The sequence below is a fragment of the Lathyrus oleraceus genome, chromosome 5 (genome assembly GCF_024323335.1).
Source record: "Lathyrus oleraceus cultivar Zhongwan6 chromosome 5, CAAS_Psat_ZW6_1.0, whole genome shotgun sequence".
Classification (NCBI taxonomy): domain Eukaryota; kingdom Viridiplantae; phylum Streptophyta; class Magnoliopsida; order Fabales; family Fabaceae; genus Lathyrus; species Lathyrus oleraceus.
This window is the reverse complement of record NC_066583.1, coordinates 466,049,580-466,057,275: the sequence shown is the minus strand read 5'-3', so window position 1 is coordinate 466,057,275 and position 7,696 is coordinate 466,049,580. Positions and strand designations below refer to the sequence as shown.

At 40.1% G+C, this 7,696-nt stretch overlaps 2 pseudogenes; both read right to left on the bottom strand.

The window, feature by feature from the left end:
- Positions 1 to 234: 234 nt before the first annotated feature.
- Positions 235 to 2,339, bottom strand: LOC127081366 (LRR receptor-like serine/threonine-protein kinase ERL1; annotated as a pseudogene).
- An 804-nt stretch (positions 2,340 to 3,143) lies between these two features.
- LOC127081365 (uncharacterized) lies at positions 3,144 to 4,537 on the bottom strand (annotated as a pseudogene).
- Positions 4,538 to 7,696: the final 3,159 nt, after the last annotated feature.

Genomic DNA, 7,696 nt, shown 5'->3' with positions numbered 1-7,696 from the left:
GTAAATGGTTATCCACTACTAGTTATTTTCGCTCATTTTCTTTAAATTCTGTTGGTTTTTCAGGTACTTGTGGTATTTTCGTTCGCATCTTTCTCATACCAGCAACAAAGCCAATAGAACTTGAGCTCATTTGAGATGTAGCACTGCTTGACTGAGCTGCTCTTACCGTAGAGAGTAATGATATATCGACCCCTCTACCTTGGAAACCATTTACAGTATTCAATCCAATGTCAGCTATGGTTGAAGATCCAAATGCATTAAGAAAACGAAATCACAGAAAAGAAAGTTGACATTTGTATGGAGTAATAATGCCAATTCTTCCACCAATAAATTCATCTGGGTATCTTTTCTTGAAAAAAACTTTAGTATTTCAACCGCAGCATCAACTTCGGGTTCATTACAAAGCGACATTGCACCAGAGTTTATTTCACGAGCCTCCCGACCATCAATAATATCATAGAATGCATAAGGCCCAAGACCCTCGATCTGATGAAATGGTGTTGATTTGCTAGACATTTGGCTATCATCATCTACTGCCTTCTTCCCAGTGAGTAGCTCTAGCAGAACGATGCCAAAGCTATATACATCTGATTTCTCATTCAGCCAAGAAGTTCGTGCATATCCAGGATCAATATAGCCTATAGTTCCAAGGACATAGGTTGAGGCATGAGTTCTTGTGGCTGGGATGCATTTTGCAGTGCCAAAATCAGAAGGATGAGCTTCACAGCTTTCATCCAGCAAAATATTTGAAGAATTAATGTCCCTGTGAACAATTCGAGGGTTGCAGTCATGGTGAAGATAAGCAAGTCCTTCAGCAGCTCCAACAACAATCCTCATCCGTGTTTCCCAATCAAGTTTTACCTTCAGCGGACCATGTAGAAGATCCCAAAGAGAGTCATCTGCCATGTACTCGTAAAAAGGAGATTTGCATAAGGAGTAAGGGCATAGCCATGCAAGACGACAAGGTTTCTATGTCTAATGCTGCCTATCGTTACAAGTTCTGTTTCGAATTCCCTTAAATTGTGTGGATGCTGATTGTACAACCGCTTGACTGCAATCGGTCGGGAATTTTTCAAGACACACTTGTATACAGTACTAGAGGCACCATAACCTATGATAAATTTCTCACTGAGATTTTCAGTGCTTCTCATTATATCATCCAAAGTGTGTATTGCCAAATCTATATGAAGAACCACAAGCTTCGGAGGCACTAGGTCGGACATGCTAGGTGCTTTCAACAACTGCTTTGACTAGATGGATCTATAGATAGCAATAATAACCATAGCCCAATTTCCACATAATAAAGGATTCCCAAAGAAGCTGTCAGCTGGGAACCGCGTGAAGTTCTTAGAAGATGGAACTACTCCGGTGAAGTTGTTATAAGAAAGGTCATGGAAAAAAGACTGAAACAGTTGGTGAGCTGCTCCGGAATCTTTCCGTGCAGGAGCTTATGTTATGTGGAATAGATCCATTTAGACGATTATTGGCAAGATTCAATTCAAACAGATGTTCAAGCTTCCCAAACTCATTAGGAATTTCACCCACCAGTTGATTATCATTCAATTGCAGGTAGCTCAGTTTAGACATATTGCCTAGCTCGGGAGGTAATGATGATTCCAATATAGCAAATCTGTCACAACAAGCACCCCAAGCGAGAAGCCTTGCACTTCCAGAGTCAACAATTGACCAATCGTTGACCTTGTAGATAAAGAAATAAGGAATATCTGGCCATACGATTGCTAAATACCTTCCTGAACTGCTTACAGGAAGAACCGAGTATGAATCATGAGGAACGGGTGTGCTAATGTGCTTCTTCCTCTGCTTGACAGTCAATGGTTCAAAAGAATCTCCCTGAGGTCTTCCTGTTTCCGACAAGGAGCTGTTATTTCCAAGGGATGGATTTACAAGAGTTGTTCAGTTGAAAATTTAATAGCTTTAGTATATCCACTAATAATCTCACTAGGATGCAAACCCATCCTAATAAGCTCCTCGGCACCATGAAGAAACTCGCCGGCAAAAGAAATAGTCAAATTAACACCATCACCGATTTCCTCTTGCTGAGCCTTACTAGCCAACACCAAAATCTTAGCAGCAGGATGTTAAACTTCAAGTTCATTCACAATCGTAGCAGCATCATTCGTTACAAAAAGTTTATCCAAATGATTTGTAACCATCTCATTCATCCCGTTGGGGCCGAGGGAAGTGCGAGTGATGGTGGAGAGTTGGTTACAGGCATCGGTGTTTTTGAGAACGGCTTTGTCGAGACCGGAGAGATGCTTGTGACCTTCTTTGAGCATGGATTGCATACCGTAGGACGACTGAGAGTTGAAACCTACCATGTTCGCTTCTCCGGTTAACGGTGGTGGCTGCGATTTCTGGTGTGCCATTTAATAATTCTTTTGATTTCAGCTGGCAATGGCGAATCACTTCCACACACTAAGACAGAACTGCAACCATCTCCCAACACCGGTCTAGCAACAGGTGCAAAGTTTAACTTCTCTGCTCTTACCAATGTTGACTTAACACGTTGTTCGTCATTGCAAAATCTAAACTGAAGGATACCTAAGCAGAGGGTGCAGAGTTTATCTGTTGGTGGTTGAAAAGCGAATATGGTGGGTGATAGAGATGGAGAAGCATAGATGGTGTTGGCTTGAACACCGAATACACGGAATATGCAGTGCACACATAACCCGAGGGAGAATAGGTGGTTAACAGCGTCGGAAGGAAGAGACTGAACCACTTTTGTTAACTCTGCTGCGACTTGCACCAATTCCGATTCCATTCTCGAATGACTGCAAACTGTTGTACACTCTCGTCTAATCTTAACCACTTTAGAGCAGGAATGAACATGAAAATTTCTGCCGCCGTATTGATTTTGCATGCAACCTGTTATGTTGTTCCTGTGCAGTATCAGCACCACAAGCCAGGCGTGTTGTGTTCCAATTCTATGTTCAGTCTAGCAACCTCATTTCTTGCAACCGTCAACTGGGATTCTATTCCTTGTAACTTGATATTTTCAACCTGGACAGAGGCAATTTTTGTAAATGGAGAAGTACCGTCTATAAATGTTTCCATGATCTCTTTTGCATGTTGGCCTGCTTCTTCTGAAGCCTGTAATGATGCCCGCATAAGAGGTCCTTTTCCTAGTGTAGTGTCATGGACTTCAATTTTAGTTTCTGTGACGAACTGGATTTTTTTCCATCGGAGCAATTTTTAAGATCGTAAACACGAACAAGACCGCATTCATTGCCCACAGCCAGAAGTAGGGAAACAGAACAAAAGTCCAATTTTGTCACCGGAGTAGTCGACCCCGCCACTTTTACACCATTAACCTCTCCTTCTATGTAGCAAATATAAGACAAGATTGGATGTGTGGCATCACACAGAAGGACAGATCAATTAGAATATCCCACGAAGTAAACTCTGTCAACTCCGGCACCTTTAACAGTGGACAAGTGGCTAGGAACACCCCGGTTAAGGGCCAATTTGCAAAGCTAGCTAAGCCAGGTTTTGTGCTAGTTTTCAGAATTGAGGCTACCTCAGCTAGAGTTTTTGATGAGTTTAACTGACTCGGCAACTTGATGAGTTTTGCAACGGTCAAAGATGGATCGGCCATAGGTATTAGCACCGGAAACTCCTGTGCAGATACAGATGATGTCCTACTCTGCTGAGACAATAATGCAGACAAGCTATCATTATCGTAATAGTGTATCTGTCCAGGGTTTGTTAGCACAAAATGATCGTCTTTGCTATTCAAATCCCTTTCTCCTAGACTTGGCAGTAAAATCAAGTCTGCGAAAGTGCCGTTAAGTGTAAGGTCTGCACGACCGATGCATCTTAATGACTCTATCCCAGATGACCATTCGAGAGTTAAAACAGTCAAAACTTCTTCCGAACCAATTTCGTCACCGCTATAGACAAACAACTGACCAGTACAATCGTTGTGAGATTTGTGATTATTGGACCATTGTAAGACAATGACCGGGATTCTTCTTTCTGCGTTTAAAAGTTGTAGCCAAACAACGTTTTTAGAGGAAGTGGTTTGTTGACCTTTTGAAGGTGCTGCAGATGACAAGTTCCAGAACAGGATATCTCCGTCTAAGTATCCAACAGCGAGAATGGAGCCATCAGAAGATGGCCAGCAAAGAGCACTTATCTCTTTGTCTCCGAGATTTTGCTCTAAAATATCGGCTGGAAGATTGGTGCCCATTTCAGAAGTGTTACCGCCGTCATCTTTCAATTCTAGATCCTTTCCGCCACCAAGGAACACAATTTTAGCTTCGGAAACATCCCAAAGAATTAGCAGTCCATCTTGAAATGCAATCAACAATCTGTTCCCAGAAGAATAAGGCTGCGATAGAATTCCGATAATTGGTTGATCGCTGGACTCTGGAAACCCGGCAGCTTCCCTTAGAAACTTAGCCGATAAATGATTAGATGACTTTAAAAGTTGTCCTTCCTCGGCGTCAAACTTTATCACAGAAAACAAGCCGTGCTCATCTCCGACATAAATGAAATGTGAGCCGCTGGATATCATTATCAGTTAAGACCCCAACTAAATGCCCCTGATTTTGTAGGAACTCCAAGTATTTATAAGGCAATTGCTTAGAAGAAATCAAAATTTCTTCAATATTATCACCGCCAATCACCTTAAGTCTTCCATCCAAAGTCCCAATAGCCAAGAGTCGTTGAATGGAATCAAAAGCAAGAAGTGAAGCAGAAGACGGAATGCCATAGTGAATCACAATTCTCGGATCCAATTCAGTTGATTGCAAACTACCATGCTACTGAAACTTGTGGTTGAAATGGTGGTGGACAGCTTTGTGCAACAACTTCTTGGCAAACATGGTTTTGATGATGATGATGTTTTTTTTTATTATAAGTTATTCATATGCCATGTTCATGGATGATAATGATTGAATGAATGAATGAAGTAATCGAACTATGAATGAGTATGTGGAAATTCTTGAATATGAATGGAATTTTTTTTTTAATGTGAATGAAAAAATATGAACGTAAATTTGGAACGTGAAAAACGTAAAAAATATGAAATAGTAAACATGAACATGAATGAAGGATATGAAGGTGAATGAAGAAAGAATGCAAACGAGTGATTGATGGGGGAAAATTTTCAGGGCCAAAATCGGGGTATGACAGTTGCCCCTATTTAAACATCCTCCACCAGAGGAAAATGAAACAACATTTTTCATCGGATTGCAGTGGGGGATGATTAAATACCATGGAGACCCAAATTTTGAACCTGAAAATGAAAATGCTATGATATGATATGCATGGATGCAAGATTTTTTTATTTTTGAATTTAATCTGTTAGGGATACGGAGATGCTACTAGACAGACCAATCTGTGGGGAATGCTGATGGTCCACAGGGAGACAGACAAATGGTAAAAACCAACTCGCTGGGGAAAACAATCCTGCTGGAGAATCAGACACACACTAGAGAGTACTCAAAGTGAAATTCGATGAACGACACTCAGAATACAAGAGATTTCGGCAGTAAGTTCACACATGACTTACTAAACCCGAATAAGAAAACTTTCTACAACAGGTTCATACATGACCTGATAACATTAGAACAAAAGGTTCAGCAACAGGTTCATACATGACCTGACAATACTGGAAAAGATTCTTCAAAATAGGTTCAGACATGACCTAGTAATACAAGAAATAAAGCTCAACAGCAGGTTCATACATGACCTGACAATGCTGGGGAATACCAAGAACGGTTCTGACAGTAAGTTCAAACATGACTTGTCAACAAACAGAAAAATTCAAAAAGAGTGTATCAACAAGTTCATACATGACCTGACAACACTGAAATAAACATAGAGAAAAATTCTTCAAAACAGGTTCATACATGACCTGGTAATACTGGAATGAAAGCTCAACAACAGGTTCATACATGACCTGACAATGTTGGGGAATATCAAGAATTTCTGACAGTAGGTTCAGACATGACCTAACAAAACTAAAAAAAAATCAAAAAGAGTATATCAACAGGTTCATACATGACCTGATGACAAACTTGAATACTTTGGGAAAATTTCCACAACAAGTTCATACATGACTTGCCGACACTGGAATAAAAGGTTCAGCCACAGGTTCATACATGACCTAGTAATACTAGAATAAAGGCTCAACAGCAACGGGTTCATACATGACCTGATAATGCTGGAGAATACCAAGAAGTTCTGACAGCAGGTTCAGACATGACCTAACAAACTCAGAAAAAATTCAAAAAGAGTATATCAACAGGTTCATACATGACCTGATGACAAACTTGAACATTTTGAGAAAATTTCCATAACAAGTTCATACATGACTTGATGACACTGGAACAAAGGGTTCATCAATAGGTTCATACATGACCTGGGAATATTGGAATAAAAGCTCAACAGCAACGGGTTCATACATGACCTAACAATGCTGGAACATCCAAAGAATTTTGAACAACAGGTTCATACATGACTTGATAAAACAGGAACATTCAAAGAATTTTCAACAACAGGTTCATACATGACCTGACAACACTTGACAATTCAAAGAATTTTCAACAGCAGGTTCATACATGACCTACCATCGCTTGGGAAAAACCAAAGGGAGTTTTATCAATAGGTTCATACTTGACCTGAGAATATTGAAAAACATACAAAGCAAGTTTCATCAATAGGTTCATACATGACCTAACATCACTTGGGAAAAATCAAAGGGAGTTTTACCAATAGGTTCATACATGACCTGAGAATATTGGAAAACACACAAAGCAAGTTTCAACAATAGGTTCATACATGACCTGACACTTTAGAATACATTTGATGGTTCTGGAGATTTCTCACAAGAAATTCATCCAATCACAGATTTCGGAGATTCTTAACAGGAAATTTATGCAAAACAAAGATAAGCGGGAGTCTTCTTATAAGTAGACCATCCACGCAAAAGGCTACGATGATTCTTTACAGAGAAAAATCAAACCAAACCTTCAAGCTTCTGGGAACTCCTCAAGATGGTGAGTCATACATGACTTTCACGGAACCATCAGGAAAGACAAGGTATTCAAAATCTTTGTATGTGCCAACAACAATTGGACTTTGACCGTAAGCAATGGATTACAACCAGATTCTAACGGATAGATGCCAACAATAACTGGACTTGACGAAAGTCATTAGTAAACAATTATCGGCTACAACGGAGTTTGCCAGCAACAACTGGACTTGAAATGATGTTGGCGACAACCAAACTTCAGATATCAATCACAAATGTATTTACAAACAGACTGACAGTAATGCCAACGACAATTGGGTTTAAAATAAATGCTGGTTACAACCCGACCTTAAAGGATACCAGTTACAACTGGATTTGGTCAAAGACACTGGTGACAACCAGACTTAACAGACGATGCCAGTAACAACTGGTCTCAGAGGTCAAGGGATACAATCAACAACGAGACCTGAGATTATGCAAATGAGCGCGAAGCACTTCGGGCTATGCATGATTTGGATTTTGCTTATATGCATGATGCATGAATGATCATGATATGCAAATGCTGACAATATACAGACTGGAAATTAGGGAAAGCTTTATGGAGGTACTGAATCCTCAACACCAATAACTCCACCAAAGGAGTGAGTAAATGCATCAAAGGAGGATCTATCAAGCTGAACAGTTACAACTGGCCCA